Source organism: Microcebus murinus, unplaced genomic scaffold (genome assembly GCF_040939455.1).
Source record: "Microcebus murinus isolate Inina unplaced genomic scaffold, M.murinus_Inina_mat1.0 scaf020_hap2_Mmur4.0, whole genome shotgun sequence".
Taxonomy (NCBI): domain Eukaryota; kingdom Metazoa; phylum Chordata; class Mammalia; order Primates; family Cheirogaleidae; genus Microcebus; species Microcebus murinus.
The window spans coordinates 80,512-102,009 of NW_027438966.1; the positions used below are offsets into that span (position 1 = coordinate 80,512).

The 21,498-nt window shown below is 62.8% G+C and overlaps 3 non-coding genes and 2 pseudogenes across 3 annotated transcripts; all 5 read right to left on the bottom strand.

Annotated features, from left to right (window-relative positions):
- Positions 1 to 1,982: 1,982 nt before the first annotated feature.
- LOC142867825 (5S ribosomal RNA) lies at positions 1,983 to 2,101 on the bottom strand. The gene has a single exon (XR_012917157.1). It is a non-coding gene; the product is annotated as a 5S ribosomal RNA (ribosomal RNA).
- A 3,784-nt stretch (positions 2,102 to 5,885) lies between these two features.
- On the bottom strand, positions 5,886 to 6,004 carry LOC142867826 (5S ribosomal RNA). The gene has a single exon (XR_012917158.1). It is a non-coding gene; the product is annotated as a 5S ribosomal RNA (ribosomal RNA).
- Positions 6,005 to 9,782: 3,778 nt separating this feature from the next.
- Positions 9,783 to 9,901, bottom strand: LOC142867827 (5S ribosomal RNA). Its single transcript, XR_012917159.1, has one exon. It is a non-coding gene; the product is annotated as a 5S ribosomal RNA (ribosomal RNA).
- A 3,802-nt stretch (positions 9,902 to 13,703) lies between these two features.
- Positions 13,704 to 13,822, bottom strand: LOC142867802 (uncharacterized; annotated as a pseudogene).
- Positions 13,823 to 17,644: 3,822 nt separating this feature from the next.
- LOC142867813 (uncharacterized) lies at positions 17,645 to 17,763 on the bottom strand (annotated as a pseudogene).
- Positions 17,764 to 21,498: the final 3,735 nt, after the last annotated feature.

Here is a 21,498-nt window from a genome sequence, read left to right on the forward strand (position 1 = left end):
GGACCCTCAGTCTCAGTTTTCGGAGGTTTTTGCCACTCTAAGGACCCGCAGGCCGGCTGGGCCTTCGGGCAGGACAGAGAGCCCCGGAATCCGACTTGGAGAGCTGCGTGTACGTCCCCATCAGGAGGCGGTCCCCACCTCCGCGGCTCTCCCCTTGCGGGGAGCGGCAGCCCAGCCGGCAGCCGCAGGGCCTCAGGGAAGACACCAGGCTGGGCCCCCGCGGCACAGCGGGGGCACGTCCCCCGCACTCACGCGACTTAGGGACGGCTGCTGGAGACTGCTGCGGCCACCCTGCTGCCGGGTTTCTGGAGGGCTTCCTGGAAGCAGCGTCCACACCAAGCCCTTGGAAGGCCCAGGCGACGGAGGAGCCGGTCAGGCAGGGGCCGAGGACGGTGAGAGGCCGGGCGGGAAGGAGCATGTCAGGCAGGGGCAGAGGACGGTGACAGGCCGGGCGGGGAGGAGCCGGTCAGGCGGGGGCCCAGGACAGTGACGGGCCTGGCCGGGGAGGAGCGCGTCAGGCAGGGGCAGAGGAGACGGGCTGGGTAAGGGTTAGGGTGACAGTTAGGGCACAATTCACAATCGCAAAGACGTGGAAGCGACCCGAGTGCCCATCCATCCAGGAGTGCATTAATAAAATGTGGCGCGTGGACACCACGGAGTGCCATTCGGCTGTGAGGAGCAGCGGTGAGAGGGCGCCTCTCGTGTTCTCCTGGCCAGAGCTGGAACCCGTTCCAGTAAGCCAGGTATCCCAAGAATGGACACACGAGCACCACGTGAGCGCGCTCACCAGCAAATTGGTACGAACGGATGGACGCCTAAGTGGACAGAGAGGAATCACCTTCATCGGGTGGGTGTCGGGCGGGTGGGGGGAGGGGAGGGGCATAACATCCATTAGGCATGGGGTGGGTGCGCACCGACTGGGGGATGGGCGCACTTGAAGCTCTGACCCGAGGGGGGAGGCTTGGAGAGGGCAAGGCACCCGACCTTAACATTGGTACCCCCACAATACGCTGCAACAACATGAGAGGTATATGAATAAGAACACAGGGGGGGCCGGGCGCGGTGGCTCACGCCTGTAATCCTAGCTCTCTGGGAGGCCGAGGCGGGCGGATTGCTCCAGGTCAGGAGTTCGAAACCAGCCTGAGCAAGAGCGAGACCCCCGTCTCTACTAAAAATAGAAAGAAATTAATTGGCCAACTAATATATATAGAAAAACACAGCCGGGCGTGGTGGTGCATGCCTGTAGTCCCAACTACTCGGGAGGCTGAGGCAGCAGGATTGCTTGAGCCCGGAGATTGAGGTTGCCGTGAGCTAGGCTGACGCCATGGCACTCACTCTAGCCTGGGCAGCAAAACGAGACTCTGTCTCAAAAAAAAAAAAAAAAAAAAAAAAAAAAGAACACAGGGGGGAGGGGGGCACGGGCAACACATGTCACCTGAATACTTGTACTCCCATCATCTGCTTGAAAAGAGAGAGAAAAGAAAATGCAATCATAGAGGTAAGAGACACTTTTTAAAAATCATGAATCCGAAGAGAAAAGTAAAAGGAGGCCTGTGGAGCAGGTCTGGGTGTGACTCCGGATCCCCCAACATCAGGTGCCACCACCAAAGATTCCTGCGTGTAGCCCATAGAACCCCAAAAGCAACGGGACGAGTTCTGGTCACATACTCCCTCAAAATGACATCCTGGCCTTCTTCTGGAACTCCCTCCCCTCTCAGACTCTCAAGGTTTCCTCCAGCGTGTCGGTTCCCACAGAGCAGACCTTTGGTCTGAGACCTGACAGTCCAGATGCCACGCATGCTGCCGCGTGGCGGCGGTGTCGCGGCTTGGGACAAGAGGAGGCCCCACGGTGCGGGCTGGGGCGCCAGGCACCGCGGGCGGGCGCTGAGGGTGGGGGTGACCCCCACCCCGGGCCGCCGCCGCGCTCCCAGAAAGGGGACAGAACAAGAGGCAAAAAAAAAAAAAAAAAAAAAAAAAGCAGCAGCCTGTGGCACCCGGTATTCCCAGGCGGTCTCCCATCCAAGTACTAACCAGGCCCGACCCCGCTTAGCTTCCGAGACCAGACGAGATCGGGGGCGTTCAGGGTGGTGTGGCCCTAGACGGCGGCGGCGGAGGGCGCCCCTGCCCCGCTCAAGAAGCCGAGCCTCTCTGGGCTTCCCCGCCGCCGCCTCCCGCCCCAGGCCCCGCGCCGGGCCGGGCCGGTTGAGTTCGCTGGCCGGGTCCCGCGGGCTCCCAGGGACGGGGGTGATGGGCGGGGCGGGGCGGGGCGGGGGGCTGTCTCTCTATACACACACACACACACTCACACTCACTCACACTCACACAAGATGCGCCTCCACGGCTGGACTCGCCAAGGTGGAGCCCTCCCAGCCCCCCTCGTCTCCTCGCCCGGCCTCCTTCACCTACCCGCTGCCCACCCCCAGCGCGTCGCTGCCTGCCGCTGACTGCGCACGCGCGGGACGCTCGCCCTTTGACCCCAGCCAGGGGCCGCCCTCCCCCACAACCCCTTTCAGCTGCGCCCCCCCCCTCGCCCTGTGGGTGGGCTGCCGCCTATTCCCCCGGGCCAGGGCTGGGGCACAGCCAGTGTATGGGGCGTCTCTCTCTGGGGATGTGTCCCATGGGTGGGGTGGGGTGGCCTGGTTTGGGGGGCGCTGAAGAAATCAGTCCCCTCCATCTCCTACCTCTGGAAAACGCCCAAGCCCGTGGAGAACTGCCGGCACCGCTTCGTGGGGGCCGGGACCCTCCTCCGTGTCCTCCTGTGGCCCAGTCCAAGGGGCCTGGGCCTGGCCGGGGCTGCATTGGACCCCGACCACCCTGGCGTGTGGACTCGCTAAAAATCGGCCATTAGATATTGGATTCCAGCTTCCTGGAGGTCATTTCACTAATGAGTGCACCGGAAAGAGTTTCCTAATCCATCTGTGAGGGTGGCAACTGAAAGAGAATTTTAAAGCTGACAGAATAGGCGAGGGAAGGCATAGGAGATTTCCACACCCAGCAAGGAAGACTTTCCCGAAATGGAAGAAAGAAACGAGCAAACAGAGACACCGGTAGCCCGCCCGGAAAAGAGTCTGCCCCTTAGAGAAAGCACCCTGACCGGGTTCACCCGTGGGTGGGTGGCGAGCTAGCGGCATTCAGAAGAGCGAGGCCCGCAGTCTGTGCGGAAGACACCTGCGCTCGGGTGTGTGTGGCGGCGCGATTCACAAGCAGCTCCAGATGTTAAACCAAGGAGAAGCCAGGGAGTTCCCAACGCCCCAGGTGTCCTCAGCCCACGACTGGCTGCTGTGGGAATGGGAAGCCCGGCTCCTTGTCTCAGAGCGGGGTTCCCAGGAGGATCAGGCTGAAGCTGGGACTTGGCCTCAAAGTGTCCCCTCGCATGGCCACCCCCTTCCCCTTCCTGCTCCTCTACTCCTGGTGCCCCTCCATCCAGGGGCCAGACCTTAAAGAGTCACCGCAAGAGAATCCTGGTCCCAAAGGAGCCTTCTGGGGGACCGGTGCTGAGAGAGGTTGTGGGCATGGCCCGCTGGGGCTCTGCCCGACCCAGGGCTGAGAGATGCCACCTCCCAGCTCTGGGTCCCTGCAGGAAGTGTTGGCAAGCACAGGGCCGGTCCTCCAAAGGCCCAGGTGCAGGGAGCCCAGGCCAAGCAGCCTGTGGAAGAAGCCACTTGCCGTGCCACCCCGGGAACAGGACTGCAGGCCCCGGCCCTTCCCACCTCCTCCTCCTCCTCCTCCTCCTCCCCCCCGCCCCCCCCCACAGGGCACAGGGCTCAGAGACACCTCAGACTCTTGCTACCCAAAGTGCAAAGGGCATCAGTTGCTCCTCCAACCCCCCCGCCCAGCAGACCACGTTGTCCAGCCAGCCCCCGGGCCTCCCTGGGGTGCCCAGCACAAAAGTGCAGACACCCACCGGACCCTCAGTCTCAGTTTTCGGAGGTTTTTGCCACTCTAAGGACCCGCAGGCCGGCTGGGCCTTCGGGCAGGACAGAGAGCCCCGGAATCCGACTTGGAGAGCTGCGTGTACGTCCCCATCAGGAGGCGGTCCCCACCTCCGCGGCTCTCCCCTTGCGGGGAGCGGCAGCCCAGCCGGCAGCCGCAGGGCCTCAGGGAAGACACCAGGCTGGGCCCCCGCGGCACAGCGGGGGCACGTCCCCCGCACTCACGCGACTTAGGGACGGCTGCTGGAGACTGCTGCGGCCACCCTGCTGCCGGGTTTCTGGAGGGCTTCCTGGAAGCAGCGTCCACACCAAGCCCTTGGAAGGCCCAGGCGACGGAGGAGCCGGTCAGGCAGGGGCCGAGGACGGTGAGAGGCCGGGCGGGAAGGAGCATGTCAGGCAGGGGCAGAGGACGGTGACAGGCCGGGCGGGGAGGAGCCGGTCAGGCGGGGGCCCAGGACAGTGACGGGCCTGGCCGGGGAGGAGCGCGTCAGGCAGGGGCAGAGGAGACGGGCTGGGTAAGGGTTAGGGTGACAGTTAGGGCACAATTCACAATCGCAAAGACGTGGAAGCGACCCGAGTGCCCATCCATCCAGGAGTGCATTAATAAAATGTGGCGCGTGGACACCACGGAGTGCCATTCGGCTGTGAGGAGCAGCGGTGAGAGGGCGCCTCTCGTGTTCTCCTGGCCAGAGCTGGAACCCGTTCCAGTAAGCCAGGTATCCCAAGAATGGACACACGAGCACCACGTGAGCGCGCTCACCAGCAAATTGGTACGAACGGATGGACGCCTAAGTGGACAGAGAGGAATCACCTTCATCGGGTGGGTGTCGGGCGGGTGGGGGGAGGGGAGGGGCATACACATCCATTAGGCATGGGGTGGGTGCGCACCGACTGGGGGATGGGCGCACTTGAAGCTCTGACCCGAGGGGGGAGGCTTGGAGAGGGCAAGGCACCCGACCTTAACATTGGTACCCCCACAATACGCTGCAACAACATGAGAGGTATATGAATAAGAACACAGGGGGGGCCGGGCGCGGTGGCTCACGCCTGTAATCCTAGCTCTCTGGGAGGCCGAGGCGGGCGGATTGCTCCAGGTCAGGAGTTCGAAACCAGCCTGAGCAAGAGCGAGACCCCCGTCTCTACTAAAAATAGAAAGAAATTAATTGGCCAACTAATATATATAGAAAAACACAGCCGGGCGTGGTGGTGCATGCCTGTAGTCCCAACTACTCGGGAGGCTGAGGCAGCAGGATTGCTTGAGCCCGGAGATTGAGGTTGCCGTGAGCTAGGCTGACGCCATGGCACTCACTCTAGCCTGGGCAGCAAAACGAGACTCTGTCTCAAAAAAAAAAAAAAAAAAAAAAAAAAGAACACAGGGGGGAGGGGGGCACGGGCAACACATGTCACCTGAATACTTGTACTCCCATCATCTGCTTGAAAAGAGAGAGAAAAGAAAATGCAATCATAGAGGTAAGAGACACTTTTTAAAAATCATGAATCCGAAGAGAAAAGTAAAAGGAGGCCTGTGGAGCAGGTCTGGGTGTGACTCCGGATCCCCCAACATCAGGTGCCACCACCAAAGATTCCTGCGTGTAGCCCATAGAACCCCAAAAGCAACGGGACGAGTTCTGGTCACATACTCCCTCAAAATGACATCCTGGCCTTCTTCTGGAACTCCCTCCCCTCTCAGACTCTCAAGGTTTCCTCCAGCGTGTCGGTTCCCACAGAGCAGACCTTTGGTCTGAGACCTGACAGTCCAGATGCCACGCATGCTGCCGCGTGGCGGCGGTGTCGCGGCTTGGGACAAGAGGAGGCCCCACGGTGCGGGCTGGGGCGCCAGGCACCGCGGGCGGGCGCTGAGGGTGGGGGTGACCCCCACCCCGGGCCGCCGCCGCGCTCCCAGAAAGGGGACAGAACAAGAGGCAAAAAAAAAAAAAAAAAAAAAAAAGCAGCAGCCTGTGGCACCCGGTATTCCCAGGCGGTCTCCCATCCAAGTACTAACCAGGCCCGACCCCGCTTAGCTTCCGAGACCAGACGAGATCGGGGGCGTTCAGGGTGGTGTGGCCCTAGACGGCGGCGGCGGAGGGCGCCCCTGCCCCGCTCAAGAAGCCGAGCCTCTCTGGGCTTCCCCGCCGCCGCCTCCCGCCCCAGGCCCCGCGCCGGGCCGGGCCGGTTGAGTTCGCCGGCCGGGTCCCGCGGGCTCCCAGGGACGGGGGTGATGGGCGGGGCGGGGCGGGGCGGGGGGCTGTCTCTCTATACACACACACACACACTCACACTCACTCACACTCACACAAGATGCGCCTCCACGGCTGGACTCGCCAAGGTGGAGCCCTCCCAGCCCCCCTCGTCTCCTCGCCCGGCCTCCTTCACCTACCCGCTGCCCACCCCCAGCGCGTCGCTGCCTGCCGCTGACTGCGCACGCGCGGGACGCTCGCCCTTTGACCCCAGCCAGGGGCCGCCCTCCCCCACAACCCCTTTCAGCTGCGCCCCCCCCCTCGCCCTGTGGGTGGGCTGCCGCCTATTCCCCCGGGCCAGGGCTGGGGCACAGCCAGTGTATGGGGCGTCTCTCTCTGGGGATGTGTCCCATGGGTGGGGTGGGGTGGCCTGGTTTGGGGGGCGCTGAAGAAATCAGTCCCCTCCATCTCCTACCTCTGGAAAACGCCCAAGCCCGTGGAGAACTGCCGGCACCGCTTCGTGGGGGCCGGGACCCTCCTCCGTGTCCTCCTGTGGCCCAGTCCAAGGGGCCTGGGCCTGGCCGGGGCTGCATTGGACCCCGACCACCCTGGCGTGTGGACTCGCTAAAAATCGGCCATTAGATATTGGATTCCAGCTTCCTGGAGGTCATTTCACTAATGAGTGCACCGGAAAGAGTTTCCTAATCCATCTGTGAGGGTGGCAACTGAAAGAGAATTTTAAAGCTGACAGAATAGGCGAGGGAAGGCATAGGAGATTTCCACACCCAGCAAGGAAGACTTTCCCGAAATGGAAGAAAGAAACGAGCAAACAGAGACACCGGTAGCCCGCCCGGAAAAGAGTCTGCCCCTTAGAGAAAGCACCCTGACCGGGTTCACCCGTGGGTGGGTGGCGAGCTAGCGGCATTCAGAAGAGCGAGGCCCGCAGTCTGTGCGGAAGACACCTGCGCTCGGGTGTGTGTGGCGGCGCGATTCACAAGCAGCTCCAGATGTTAAACCAAGGAGAAGCCAGGGAGTTCCCAACGCCCCAGGTGTCCTCAGCCCACGACTGGCTGCTGTGGGAATGGGAAGCCCGGCTCCTTGTCTCAGAGCGGGGTTCCCAGGAGGATCAGGCTGAAGCTGGGACTTGGCCTCAAAGTGTCCCCTCGCATGGCCACCCCCTTCCCCTTCCTGCTCCTCTACTCCTGGTGCCCCTCCATCCAGGGGCCAGACCTTAAAGAGTCACCGCAAGAGAATCCTGGTCCCAAAGGAGCCTTCTGGGGGACCGGTGCTGAGAGAGGTTGTGGGCATGGCCCGCTGGGGCTCTGCCCGACCCAGGGCTGAGAGATGCCACCTCCCAGCTCTGGGTCCCTGCAGGAAGTGTTGGCAAGCACAGGGCCGGTCCTCCAAAGGCCCAGGTGCAGGGAGCCCAGGCCAAGCAGCCTGTGGAAGAAGCCACTTGCCGTGCCACCCCGGGAACAGGACTGCAGGCCCCGGCCCTTCCCACCTCCTCCTCCTCCTCCTCCTCCTCCCCCCCGCCCCCCCCCCACAGGGCACAGGGCTCAGAGACACCTCAGACTCTTGCTACCCAAAGTGCAAAGGGCATCAGTTGCTCCTCCAACCCCCCCGCCCAGCAGACCACGTTGTCCAGCCAGCCCCCGGGCCTCCCTGGGGTGCCCAGCACAAAAGTGCAGACACCCACCGGACCCTCAGTCTCAGTTTTCGGAGGTTTTTGCCACTCTAAGGACCCGCAGGCCGGCTGGGCCTTCGGGCAGGACAGAGAGCCCCGGAATCCGACTTGGAGAGCTGCGTGTACGTCCCCATCAGGAGGCGGTCCCCACCTCCGCGGCTCTCCCCTTGCGGGGAGCGGCAGCCCAGCCGGCAGCCGCAGGGCCTCAGGGAAGACACCAGGCTGGGCCCCCGCGGCACAGCGGGGGCACGTCCCCCGCACTCACGCGACTTAGGGACGGCTGCTGGAGACTGCTGCGGCCACCCTGCTGCCGGGTTTCTGGAGGGCTTCCTGGAAGCAGCGTCCACACCAAGCCCTTGGAAGGCCCAGGCGACGGAGGAGCCGGTCAGGCAGGGGCCGAGGACGGTGAGAGGCCGGGCGGGAAGGAGCATGTCAGGCAGGGGCAGAGGACGGTGACAGGCCGGGCGGGGAGGAGCCGGTCAGGCGGGGGCCCAGGACAGTGACGGGCCTGGCCGGGGAGGAGCGCGTCAGGCAGGGGCAGAGGAGACGGGCTGGGTAAGGGTTAGGGTGACAGTTAGGGCACAATTCACAATCGCAAAGACGTGGAAGCGACCCGAGTGCCCATCCATCCAGGAGTGCATTAATAAAATGTGGCGCGTGGACACCACGGAGTGCCATTCGGCTGTGAGGAGCAGCGGTGAGAGGGCGCCTCTCGTGTTCTCCTGGCCAGAGCTGGAACCCGTTCCAGTAAGCCAGGTATCCCAAGAATGGACACACGAGCACCACGTGAGCGCGCTCACCAGCAAATTGGTACGAACGGATGGACGCCTAAGTGGACAGAGAGGAATCACCTTCATCGGGTGGGTGTCGGGCGGGTGGGGGGAGGGGAGGGGCATACACATCCATTAGGCATGGGGTGGGTGCGCACCGACTGGGGGATGGGCGCACTTGAAGCTCTGACCCGAGGGGGGAGGCTTGGAGAGGGCAAGGCACCCGACCTTAACATTGGTACCCCCACAATACGCTGCAACAACATGAGAGGTATATGAATAAGAACACAGGGGGGGCCGGGCGCGGTGGCTCACGCCTGTAATCCTAGCTCTCTGGGAGGCCGAGGCGGGCGGATTGCTCCAGGTCAGGAGTTCGAAACCAGCCTGAGCAAGAGCGAGACCCCCGTCTCTACTAAAAATAGAAAGAAATTAATTGGCCAACTAATATATATAGAAAAACACAGCCGGGCGTGGTGGTGCATGCCTGTAGTCCCAACTACTCGGGAGGCTGAGGCAGCAGGATTGCTTGAGCCCGGAGATTGAGGTTGCCGTGAGCTAGGCTGACGCCATGGCACTCACTCTAGCCTGGGCAGCAAAACGAGACTCTGTCTCAAAAAAAAAAAAAAAAAAAAAAAAAAAGAACACAGGGGGGAGGGGGGCACGGGCAACACATGTCACCTGAATACTTGTACTCCCATCATCTGCTTGAAAAGAGAGAGAAAAGAAAATGCAATCATAGAGGTAAGAGACACTTTTTAAAAATCATGAATCCGAAGAGAAAAGTAAAAGGAGGCCTGTGGAGCAGGTCTGGGTGTGACTCCGGATCCCCCAACATCAGGTGCCACCACCAAAGATTCCTGCGTGTAGCCCATAGAACCCCAAAAGCAACGGGACGAGTTCTGGTCACATACTCCCTCAAAATGACATCCTGGCCTTCTTCTGGAACTCCCTCCCCTCTCAGACTCTCAAGGTTTCCTCCAGCGTGTCGGTTCCCACAGAGCAGACCTTTGGTCTGAGACCTGACAGTCCAGATGCCACGCATGCTGCCGCGTGGCGGCGGTGTCGCGGCTTGGGACAAGAGGAGGCCCCACGGTGCGGGCTGGGGCGCCAGGCACCGCGGGCGGGCGCTGAGGGTGGGGGTGACCCCCACCCCGGGCCGCCGCCGCGCTCCCAGAAAGGGGACAGAACAAGAGGCAAAAAAAAAAAAAAAAGCAGCAGCCTGTGGCACCCGGTATTCCCAGGCGGTCTCCCATCCAAGTACTAACCAGGCCCGACCCCGCTTAGCTTCCGAGACCAGACGAGATCGGGGGCGTTCAGGGTGGTGTGGCCCTAGACGGCGGCGGCGGAGGGCGCCCCTGCCCCGCTCAAGAAGCCGAGCCTCTCTGGGCTTCCCCGCCGCCGCCTCCCGCCCCAGGCCCCGCGCCGGGCCGGGCCGGTTGAGTTCGCCGGCCGGGTCCCGCGGGCTCCCAGGGACGGGGGTGATGGGCGGGGCGGGGCGGGGCGGGGCGGGGCGGGGCGGGGGGCTGTCTCTCTATACACACACACACACACTCACACTCACTCACACTCACACAAGATGCGCCTCCACGGCTGGACTCGCCAAGGTGGAGCCCTCCCAGCCCCCCTCGTCTCCTCGCCCGGCCTCCTTCACCTACCCGCTGCCCACCCCCAGCGCGTCGCTGCCTGCCGCTGACTGCGCACGCGCGGGACGCTCGCCCTTTGACCCCAGCCAGGGGCCGCCCTCCCCCACAACCCCTTTCAGCTGCGCCCCCCCCCTCGCCCTGTGGGTGGGCTGCCGCCTATTCCCCCGGGCCAGGGCTGGGGCACAGCCAGTGTATGGGGCGTCTCTCTCTGGGGATGTGTCCCATGGGTGGGGTGGGGTGGCCTGGTTTGGGGGGCGCTGAAGAAATCAGTCCCCTCCATCTCCTACCTCTGGAAAACGCCCAAGCCCGTGGAGAACTGCCGGCACCGCTTCGTGGGGGCCGGGACCCTCCTCCGTGTCCTCCTGTGGCCCAGTCCAAGGGGCCTGGGCCTGGCCGGGGCTGCATTGGACCCCGACCACCCTGGCGTGTGGACTCGCTAAAAATCGGCCATTAGATATTGGATTCCAGCTTCCTGGAGGTCATTTCACTAATGAGTGCACCGGAAAGAGTTTCCTAATCCATCTGTGAGGGTGGCAACTGAAAGAGAATTTTAAAGCTGACAGAATAGGCGAGGGAAGGCATAGGAGATTTCCACACCCAGCAAGGAAGACTTTCCCGAAATGGAAGAAAGAAACGAGCAAACAGAGACACCGGTAGCCCGCCCGGAAAAGAGTCTGCCCCTTAGAGAAAGCACCCTGACCGGGTTCACCCGTGGGTGGGTGGCGAGCTAGCGGCATTCAGAAGAGCGAGGCCCGCAGTCTGTGCGGAAGACACCTGCGCTCGGGTGTGTGTGGCGGCGCGATTCACAAGCAGCTCCAGATGTTAAACCAAGGAGAAGCCAGGGAGTTCCCAACGCCCCAGGTGTCCTCAGCCCACGACTGGCTGCTGTGGGAATGGGAAGCCCGGCTCCTTGTCTCAGAGCGGGGTTCCCAGGAGGATCAGGCTGAAGCTGGGACTTGGCCTCAAAGTGTCCCCTCGCATGGCCACCCCCTTCCCCTTCCTGCTCCTCTACTCCTGGTGCCCCTCCATCCAGGGGCCAGACCTTAAAGAGTCACCGCAAGAGAATCCTGGTCCCAAAGGAGCCTTCTGGGGGACCGGTGCTGAGAGAGGTTGTGGGCATGGCCCGCTGGGGCTCTGCCCGACCCAGGGCTGAGAGATGCCACCTCCCAGCTCTGGGTCCCTGCAGGAAGTGTTGGCAAGCACAGGGCCGGTCCTCCAAAGGCCCAGGTGCAGGGAGCCCAGGCCAAGCAGCCTGTGGAAGAAGCCACTTGCCGTGCCACCCCGGGAACAGGACTGCAGGCCCCGGCCCTTCCCACCTCCTCCTCCTCCTCCTCCTCCTCCTCCCCCCCGCCCCCCCCCACAGGGCACAGGGCTCAGAGACACCTCAGACTCTTGCTACCCAAAGTGCAAAGGGCATCAGTTGCTCCTCCAACCCCCCAGCCCAGCAGACCACGTTGTCCAGCCAGCCCCCGGGCCTCCCTGGGGTGCCCAGCACAAAAGTGCAGACACCCACCGGACCCTCAGTCTCAGTTTTCGGAGGTTTTTGCCACTCTAAGGACCCGCAGGCCGGCTGGGCCTTCGGGCAGGACAGAGAGCCCCGGAATCCGACTTGGAGAGCTGCGTGTACGTCCCCATCAGGAGGCGGTCCCCACCTCCGCGGCTCTCCCCTTGCGGGGAGCGGCAGCCCAGCCGGCAGCCGCAGGGCCTCAGGGAAGACACCAGGCTGGGCCCCCGCGGCACAGCGGGGGCACGTCCCCCGCACTCACGCGACTTAGGGACGGCTGCTGGAGACTGCTGCGGCCACCCTGCTGCCGGGTTTCTGGAGGGCTTCCTGGAAGCAGCGTCCACACCAAGCCCTTGGAAGGCCCAGGCGACGGAGGAGCCGGTCAGGCAGGGGCCGAGGACGGTGAGAGGCCGGGCGGGAAGGAGCATGTCAGGCAGGGGCAGAGGACGGTGACAGGCCGGGCGGGGAGGAGCCGGTCAGGCGGGGGCCCAGGACAGTGACGGGCCTGGCCGGGGAGGAGCGCGTCAGGCAGGGGCAGAGGAGACGGGCTGGGTAAGGGTTAGGGTGACAGTTAGGGCACAATTCACAATCGCAAAGACGTGGAAGCGACCCGAGTGCCCATCCATCCAGGAGTGCATTAATAAAATGTGGCGCGTGGACACCACGGAGTGCCATTCGGCTGTGAGGAGCAGCGGTGAGAGGGCGCCTCTCGTGTTCTCCTGGCCAGAGCTGGAACCCGTTCCAGTAAGCCAGGTATCCCAAGAATGGACACACGAGCACCACGTGAGCGCGCTCACCAGCAAATTGGTACGAACGGATGGACGCCTAAGTGGACAGAGAGGAATCACCTTCATCGGGTGGGTGTCGGGCGGGTGGGGGGAGGGGAGGGGCATACACATCCATTAGGCATGGGGTGGGTGCGCACCGACTGGGGGATGGGCGCACTTGAAGCTCTGACCCGAGGGGGGAGGCTTGGAGAGGGCAAGGCACCCGACCTTAACATTGGTACCCCCACAATACGCTGCAACAACATGAGAGGTATATGAATAAGAACACAGGGGGGGCCGGGCGCGGTGGCTCACGCCTGTAATCCTAGCTCTCTGGGAGGCCGAGGCGGGCGGATTGCTCCAGGTCAGGAGTTCGAAACCAGCCTGAGCAAGAGCGAGACCCCCGTCTCTACTAAAAATAGAAAGAAATTAATTGGCCAACTAATATATATAGAAAAACACAGCCGGGCGTGGTGGTGCATGCCTGTAGTCCCAACTACTCGGGAGGCTGAGGCAGCAGGATTGCTTGAGCCCGGAGATTGAGGTTGCCGTGAGCTAGGCTGACGCCATGGCACTCACTCTAGCCTGGGCAGCAAAACGAGACTCTGTCTCAAAAAAAAAAAAAAAAAAAAAAAAAAAGAACACAGGGGGGAGGGGGGCACGGGCAACACATGTCACCTGAATACTTGTACTCCCATCATCTGCTTGAAAAGAGAGAGAAAAGAAAATGCAATCATAGAGGTAAGAGACACTTTTTAAAAATCATGAATCCGAAGAGAAAAGTAAAAGGAGGCCTGTGGAGCAGGTCTGGGTGTGACTCCGGATCCCCCAACATCAGGTGCCACCACCAAAGATTCCTGCGTGTAGCCCATAGAACCCCAAAAGCAACGGGACGAGTTCTGGTCACATACTCCCTCAAAATGACATCCTGGCCTTCTTCTGGAACTCCCTCCCCTCTCAGACTCTCAAGGTTTCCTCCAGCGTGTCGGTTCCCACAGAGCAGACCTTTGGTCTGAGACCTGACAGTCCAGATGCCACGCATGCTGCCGCGTGGCGGCGGTGTCGCGGCTTGGGACAAGAGGAGGCCCCACGGTGCGGGCTGGGGCGCCAGGCACCGCGGGCGGGCGCTGAGGGTGGGGGTGACCCCCACCCCGGGCCGCCGCCGCGCTCCCAGAAAGGGGACAGAACAAGAGGCAAAAAAAAAAAAAAAAAAAAAAAGCAGCAGCCTGTGGCACCCGGTATTCCCAGGCGGTCTCCCATCCAAGTACTAACCAGGCCCGACCCCGCTTAGCTTCCGAGACCAGACGAGATCGAGGGCGTTCAGGGTGGTGTGGCCCTAGACGGCGGCGGCGGAGGGCGCCCCTGCCCCGCTCAAGAAGCCGAGCCTCTCTGGGCTTCCCCGCCGCCGCCTCCCGCCCCAGGCCCCGCGCCGGGCCGGGCCGGTTGAGTTCGCCGGCCGGGTCCCGCGGGCTCCCAGGGACGGGGGTGATGGGCGGGGCGGGGCGGGGCGGGGCGGGGCGGGGCGGGGGGCTGTCTCTCTATACACACACACACACACTCACACTCACTCACACTCACACAAGATGCGCCTCCACGGCTGGACTCGCCAAGGTGGAGCCCTCCCAGCCCCCCTCGTCTCCTCGCCCGGCCTCCTTCACCTACCCGCTGCCCACCCCCAGCGCGTCGCTGCCTGCCGCTGACTGCGCACGCGCGGGACGCTCGCCCTTTGACCCCAGCCAGGGGCCGCCCTCCCCCACAACCCCTTTCAGCTGCGCCCCCCCCCTCGCCCTGTGGGTGGGCTGCCGCCTATTCCCCCGGGCCAGGGCTGGGGCACAGCCAGTGTATGGGGCGTCTCTCTCTGGGGATGTGTCCCATGGGTGGGGTGGGGTGGCCTGGTTTGGGGGGCGCTGAAGAAATCAGTCCCCTCCATCTCCTACCTCTGGAAAACGCCCAAGCCCGTGGAGAACTGCCGGCACCGCTTCGTGGGGGCCGGGACCCTCCTCCGTGTCCTCCTGTGGCCCAGTCCAAGGGGCCTGGGCCTGGCCGGGGCTGCATTGGACCCCGACCACCCTGGCGTGTGGACTCGCTAAAAATCGGCCATTAGATATTGGATTCCAGCTTCCTGGAGGTCATTTCACTAATGAGTGCACCGGAAAGAGTTTCCTAATCCATCTGTGAGGGTGGCAACTGAAAGAGAATTTTAAAGCTGACAGAATAGGCGAGGGAAGGCATAGGAGATTTCCACACCCAGCAAGGAAGACTTTCCCGAAATGGAAGAAAGAAACGAGCAAACAGAGACACCGGTAGCCCGCCCGGAAAAGAGTCTGCCCCTTAGAGAAAGCACCCTGACCGGGTTCACCCGTGGGTGGGTGGCGAGCTAGCGGCATTCAGAAGAGCGAGGCCCGCAGTCTGTGCGGAAGACACCTGCGCTCGGGTGTGTGTGGCGGCGCGATTCACAAGCAGCTCCAGATGTTAAACCAAGGAGAAGCCAGGGAGTTCCCAACGCCCCAGGTGTCCTCAGCCCACGACTGGCTGCTGTGGGAATGGGAAGCCCGGCTCCTTGTCTCAGAGCGGGGTTCCCAGGAGGATCAGGCTGAAGCTGGGACTTGGCCTCAAAGTGTCCCCTCGCATGGCCACCCCCTTCCCCTTCCTGCTCCTCTACTCCTGGTGCCCCTCCATCCAGGGGCCAGACCTTAAAGAGTCACCGCAAGAGAATCCTGGTCCCAAAGGAGCCTTCTGGGGGACCGGTGCTGAGAGAGGTTGTGGGCATGGCCCGCTGGGGCTCTGCCCGACCCAGGGCTGAGAGATGCCACCTCCCAGCTCTGGGTCCCTGCAGGAAGTGTTGGCAAGCACAGGGCCGGTCCTCCAAAGGCCCAGGTGCAGGGAGCCCAGGCCAAGCAGCCTGTGGAAGAAGCCACTTGCCGTGCCACCCCGGGAACAGGACTGCAGGCCCCGGCCCTTCCCACCTCCTCCTCCTCCTCCTCCTCCTCCCCCCCGCCCCCCCCCACAGGGCACAGGGCTCAGAGACACCTCAGACTCTTGCTACCCAAAGTGCAAAGGGCATCAGTTGCTCCTCCAACCCCCCCGCCCAGCAGACCACGTTGTCCAGCCAGCCCCCGGGCCTCCCTGGGGTGCCCAGCACAAAAGTGCAGACACCCACCGGACCCTCAGTCTCAGTTTTCGGAGGTTTTTGCCACTCTAAGGACCCGCAGGCCGGCTGGGCCTTCGGGCAGGACAGAGAGCCCCGGAATCCGACTTGGAGAGCTGCGTGTACGTCCCCATCAGGAGGCGGTCCCCACCTCCGCGGCTCTCCCCTTGCGGGGAGCGGCAGCCCAGCCGGCAGCCGCAGGGCCTCAGGGAAGACACCAGGCTGGGCCCCCGCGGCACAGCGGGGGCACGTCCCCCGCACTCACGCGACTTAGGGACGGCTGCTGGAGACTGCTGCGGCCACCCTGCTGCCGGGTTTCTGGAGGGCTTCCTGGAAGCAGCGTCCACACCAAGCCCTTGGAAGGCCCAGGCGACGGAGGAGCCGGTCAGGCAGGGGCCGAGGACGGTGAGAGGCCGGGCGGGAAGGAGCATGTCAGGCAGGGGCAGAGGACGGTGACAGGCCGGGCGGGGAGGAGCCGGTCAGGCGGGGGCCCAGGACAGTGACGGGCCTGGCCGGGGAGGAGCGCGTCAGGCAGGGGCAGAGGAGACGGGCTGGGTAAGGGTTAGGGTGACAGTTAGGGCACAATTCACAATCGCAAAGACGTGGAAGCGACCCGAGTGCCCATCCATCCAGGAGTGCATTAATAAAATGTGGCGCGTGGACACCACGGAGTGCCATTCGGCTGTGAGGAGCAGCGGTGAGAGGGCGCCTCTCGTGTTCTCCTGGCCAGAGCTGGAACCCGTTCCAGTAAGCCAGGTATCCCAAGAATGGACACACGAGCACCACGTGAGCGCGCTCACCAGCAAATTGGTACGAACGGATGGACGCCTAAGTGGACAGAGAGGAATCACCTTCATCGGGTGGGTGTCGGGCGGGTGGGGGGAGGGGAGGGGCATACACATCCATTAGGCATGGGGTGGGTGCGCACCGACTGGGGGATGGGCGCACTTGAAGCTCTGACCCGAGGGGGGAGGCTTGGAGAGGGCAAGGCACCCGACCTTAACATTGGTACCCCCACAATACGCTGCAACAACATGAGAGGTATATGAATAAGAACACAGGGGGGGCCGGGCGCGGTGGCTCACGCCTGTAATCCTAGCTCTCTGGGAGGCCGAGGCGGGCGGATTGCTCCAGGTCAGGAGTTCGAAACCAGCCTGAGCAAGAGCGAGACCCCCGTCTCTACTAAAAATAGAAAGAAATTAATTGGCCAACTAATATATATAGAAAAACACAGCCGGGCGTGGTGGTGCATGCCTGTAGTCCCAACTACTCGGGAGGCTGAGGCAGCAGGATTGCTTGAGCCCGGAGATTGAGGTTGCCGTGAGCTAGGCTGACGCCATGGCACTCACTCTAGCCTGGGCAGCAAAACGAGACTCTGTCTCAAAAAAAAAAAAAAAAAAAAAAAAAAAGAACACAGGGGGGAGGGGGGCACGGGCAACACATGTCACCTGAATACTTGTACTCCCATCATCTGCTTGAAAAGAGAGAGAAAAGAAAATGCAATCATAGAGGTAAGAGACACTTTTTAAAAATCATGAATCCGAAGAGAAAAGTAAAAGGAGGCCTGTGGAGCAGGTCTGGGTGTGACTCCGGATCCCCCAACATCAGGTGCCACCACCAAAGATTCCTGCGTGTAGCCCATAGAACCCCAAAAGCAACGGGACGAGTTCTGGTCACATACTCCCTCAAAATGACATCCTGGCCTTCTTCTGGAACTCCCTCCCCTCTCAGACTCTCAAGGTTTCCTCCAGCGTGTCGGTTCCCACAGAGCAGACCTTTGGTCTGAGACCTGACAGTCCAGATGCCACGCATGCTGCCGCGTGGCGGCGGTGTCGCGGCTTGGGACAAGAGGAGGCCCCACGGTGCGGGCTGGGGCGCCAGGCACCGCGGGCGGGCGCTGAGGGTGGGGGTGACCCCCACCCCGGGCCGCCGCCGCGCTCCCAGAAAGGGGACAGAACAAGAGGCAAAAAAAAAAAAAAAAGCAGCAGCCTGTGGCACCCGGTATTCCCAGGCGGTCTCCCATCGCACCCGGTATTCCCAGGCGGTCTCCCATCCAAGTACTAACCAGGCCCGACCCCGCTTAGCTTCCGAGACCAGACGAGATCGGGGGCGTTCAGGGTGGTGTGGCCCTAGACGGCGGCGGCGGAGGGCGCCCCTGCCCCGCTCAAGAAGCCGAGCCTCTCTGGGCTTCCCCGCCGCCGCCTCCCGCCCCAGGCCCCGCGCCGGGCCGGGCCGGTTGAGTTCGCCGGCCGGGTCCCGCGGGCTCCCAGGGACGGGGGTGATGGGCGGGGCGGGGCGGGGCGGGGGGCTGTCTCTCTATACACACACACACACACTCACACTCACTCACACTCACACAAGATGCGCCTCCACGGCTGGACTCGCCAAGGTGGAGCCCTCCCAGCCCCCCTCGTCTCCTCGCCCGGCCTCCTTCACCTACCCGCTGCCCACCCCCAGCGCGTCGCTGCCTGCCGCTGACTGCGCACGCGCGGGACGCTCGCCCTTTGACCCCAGCCAGGGGCCGCCCTCCCCCACAACCCCTTTCAGCTGCGCCCCCCCCCTCGCCCTGTGGGTGGGCTGCCGCCTATTCCCCCGGGCCAGGGCTGGGGCACAGCCAGTGTATGGGGCGTCTCTCTCTGGGGATGTGTCCCATGGGTGGGGTGGGGTGGCCTGGTTTGGGGGGCGCTGAAGAAATCAGTCCCCTCCATCTCCTACCTCTGGAAAACGCCCAAGCCCGTGGAGAACTGCCGGCACCGCTTCGTGGGGGCCGGGACCCTCCTCCGTGTCCTCCTGTGGCCCAGTCCAAGGGGCCTGGGCCTGGCCGGGGCTGCATTGGACCCCGACCACCCTGGCGTGTGGACTCGCTAAAAATCGGCCATTAGATATTGGATTCCAGCTTCCTGGAGGTCATTTCACTAATGAGTGCACCGGAAAGAGTTTCCTAATCCATCTGTGAGGGTGGCAACTGAAAGAGAATTTTAAAGCTGACAGAATAGGCGAGGGAAGGCATAGGAGATTTCCACACCCAGCAAGGAAGACTTTCCCGAAATGGAAGAAAGAAACGAGCAAACAGAGACACCGGTAGCCCGCCCGGAAAAGAGTCTGCCCCTTAGAGAAAGCACCCTGACCGGGTTCACCCGTGGGTGGGTGGCGAGCTAGCGGCATTCAGAAGAGCGAGGCCCACAGTCTGTGCGGAAGACACCTGCGCTCGGGTGTGTGTGGCGGCGCGATTCACAAGCAGCTCCAGATGTTAAACCAAGGAGAAGCCAGGGAGTTCCCAACGCCCCAGGTGTCCTCAGCCCACGACTGGCTGCTGTGGGAATGGGAAGCCCGGCTCCTTGTCTCAGAGCGGGGTTCCCAGGAGGATCAGGCTGAAGCTGGGACTTGGCCTCAAAGTGTCCCCTCGCATGGCCACCCCCTTCCCCTTCCTGCTCCTCTACTCCTGGTGCCCCTCCATCCAGGGGCCAGACCTTAAAGAGTCACCGCAAGAGAATCCTGGTCCCAAAGGAGCCTTCTGGGGGACCGGTGCTGAGAGAGGTTGTGGGCATGGCCCGCTGGGGCTCTGCCCGACCCAGGGCTGAGAGATGCCACCTCCCAGCTCTGGGTCCCTGCAGGAAGTGTTGGCAAGCACAGGGCCGGTCCTCCAAAGGCCCAGGTGCAGGGAGCCCAGGCCAAGCAGCCTGTGGAAGAAGCCACTTGCCGTGCCACCCCGGGAACAGGACTGCAGGCCCCGGCCCTTCCCACCTCCTCCTCCTCCTCCTCCTCCTCCTCCCCCCCGCCCCCCCCCACAGGGCACAGGGCTCAGAGACACCTCAGACTCTTGCTACCCAAAGTGCAAAGGGCATCAGTTGCTCCTCCAACCCCCCCGCCCAGCAGACCACGTTGTCCAGCCAGCCCCCGGGCCTCCCTGGGGTGCCCAGCACAAAAGTGCAGACACCCACCGGACCCTCAGTCTCAGTTTTCGGAGGTTTTTGCCACTCTAAGGACCCGCAGGCCGGCTGGGCCTTCGGGCAGGACAGAGAGCCCCGGAATCCGACTTGGAGAGCTGCGTGTACGTCCCCATCAGGAGGCGGTCCCCACCTCCGCGGCTCTCCCCTTGCGGGGAGCGGCAGCCCAGCCGGCAGCCGCAGGGCCTCAGGGAAGACACCAGGCTGGGCCCCCGCGGCACAGCGGGGGCACGTCCCCCGCACTCACGCGACTTAGGGACGGCTGCTGGAGACTGCTGCGGCCACCCTGCTGCCGGGTTTCTGGAGGGCTTCCTGGAAGCAGCGTCCACACCAAGCCCTTGGAAGGCCCAGGCGACGGAGGAGCCGGTCAGGCAGGGGCCGAGGACGGTGAGAGGCCGGGCGGGAAGGAGCATGTCAGGCAGGGGCAGAGGACGGTGACAGGCCGGGCGGGGAGGAGCCGGTCAGGCGGGGGCCCAGGACAGTGACGGGCCTGGCCGGGGAGGAGCGCGTCAGGCAGGGGCAGAGGAGACGGGCTGGGTAAGGGTTAGGGTGACAGTTAGGGCACAATTCACAATCGCAAAGACGTGGAAGCGACCCGAGTGCCCATCCATCCAGGAGTGCATTAATAAAATGTGGCGCGTGGACACCACGGAGTGCCATTCGGCTGTGAGGAGCAGCGGTGAGAGGGCGCCTCTCGTGTTCTCCTGGCCAGAGCTGGAACCCGTTCCAGTAAGCCAGGTATCCCAAGAATGGACACACGAGCACCACGTGAGCGCGCTCACCAGCAAATTGGTACGAACGGATGGACGCCTAAGTGGACAGAGAGGAATCACCTTCATCGGGTGGGTGTCGGGCGGGTGGGGGGAGGGGAGGGGCATACACATCCATTAGGCATGGGGTGGGTGCGCACCGACTGGGGGATGGGCGCACTTGAAGCTCTGACCCGAGGGGGGAGGCTTGGAGAGGGCAAGGCACCCGACCTTAACATTGGTACCCCCACAATACGCTGCAACAACATGAGAGGTATATGAATAAGAACACAGGGGGGGCCGGGCGCGGTGGCTCACGCCTGTAATCCTAGCTCTCTGGGAGGCCGAGGCGGGCGGATTGCTCCAGGTCAGGAGTTCGAAACCAGCCTGAGCAAGAGCGAGACCCCCGTCTCTACTAAAAATAGAAAGAAATTAATTGGCCAACTAATATATATAGAAAAACACAGCCGGGCGTGGTGGTGCATGCCTGTAGTCCCAACTACTCGGGAGGCTGAGGCAGCAGGATTGCTTGAGCCCGGAGATTGAGGTTGCCGTGAGCTAGGCTGACGCCATGGCACTCACTCTAGCCTGGGCAGCAAAACGAGACTCTGTCTCAAAAAAAAAAAAAAAAAAAAAAAAAAGAACACAGGGGGGAGGGGGGCACGGGCAACACATGTCACCTGAATACTTGTACTCCCATCATCTGCTTGAAAAGAGAGAGAAAAGAAAATGCAATCATAGAGGTAAGAGACACTTTTTAAAAATCATGAATCCGAAGAGAAAAGTAAAAGGAGGCCTGTGGAGCAGGTCTGGGTGTGACTCCGGATCCCCCAACATCAGGTGCCACCACCAAAGATTCCTGCGTGTAGCCCATAGAACCCCAAAAGCAACGGGACGAGTTCTGGTCACATACTCCCTCAAAATGACATCCTGGCCTTCTTCTGGAACTCCCTCCCCTCTCAGACTCTCAAGGTTTCCTCCAGCGTGTCGGTTCCCACAGAGCAGACCTTTGGTCTGAGACCTGACAGTCCAGATGCCACGCATGCTGCCGCGTGGCGGCGGTGTCGCGGCTTGGGACAAGAGGAGGCCCCACGGTGCGGGCTGGGGCGCCAGGCACCGCGGGCGGGCGCTGAGGGTGGGGGTGACCCCCACCCCGGGCCGCCGCCGCGCTCCC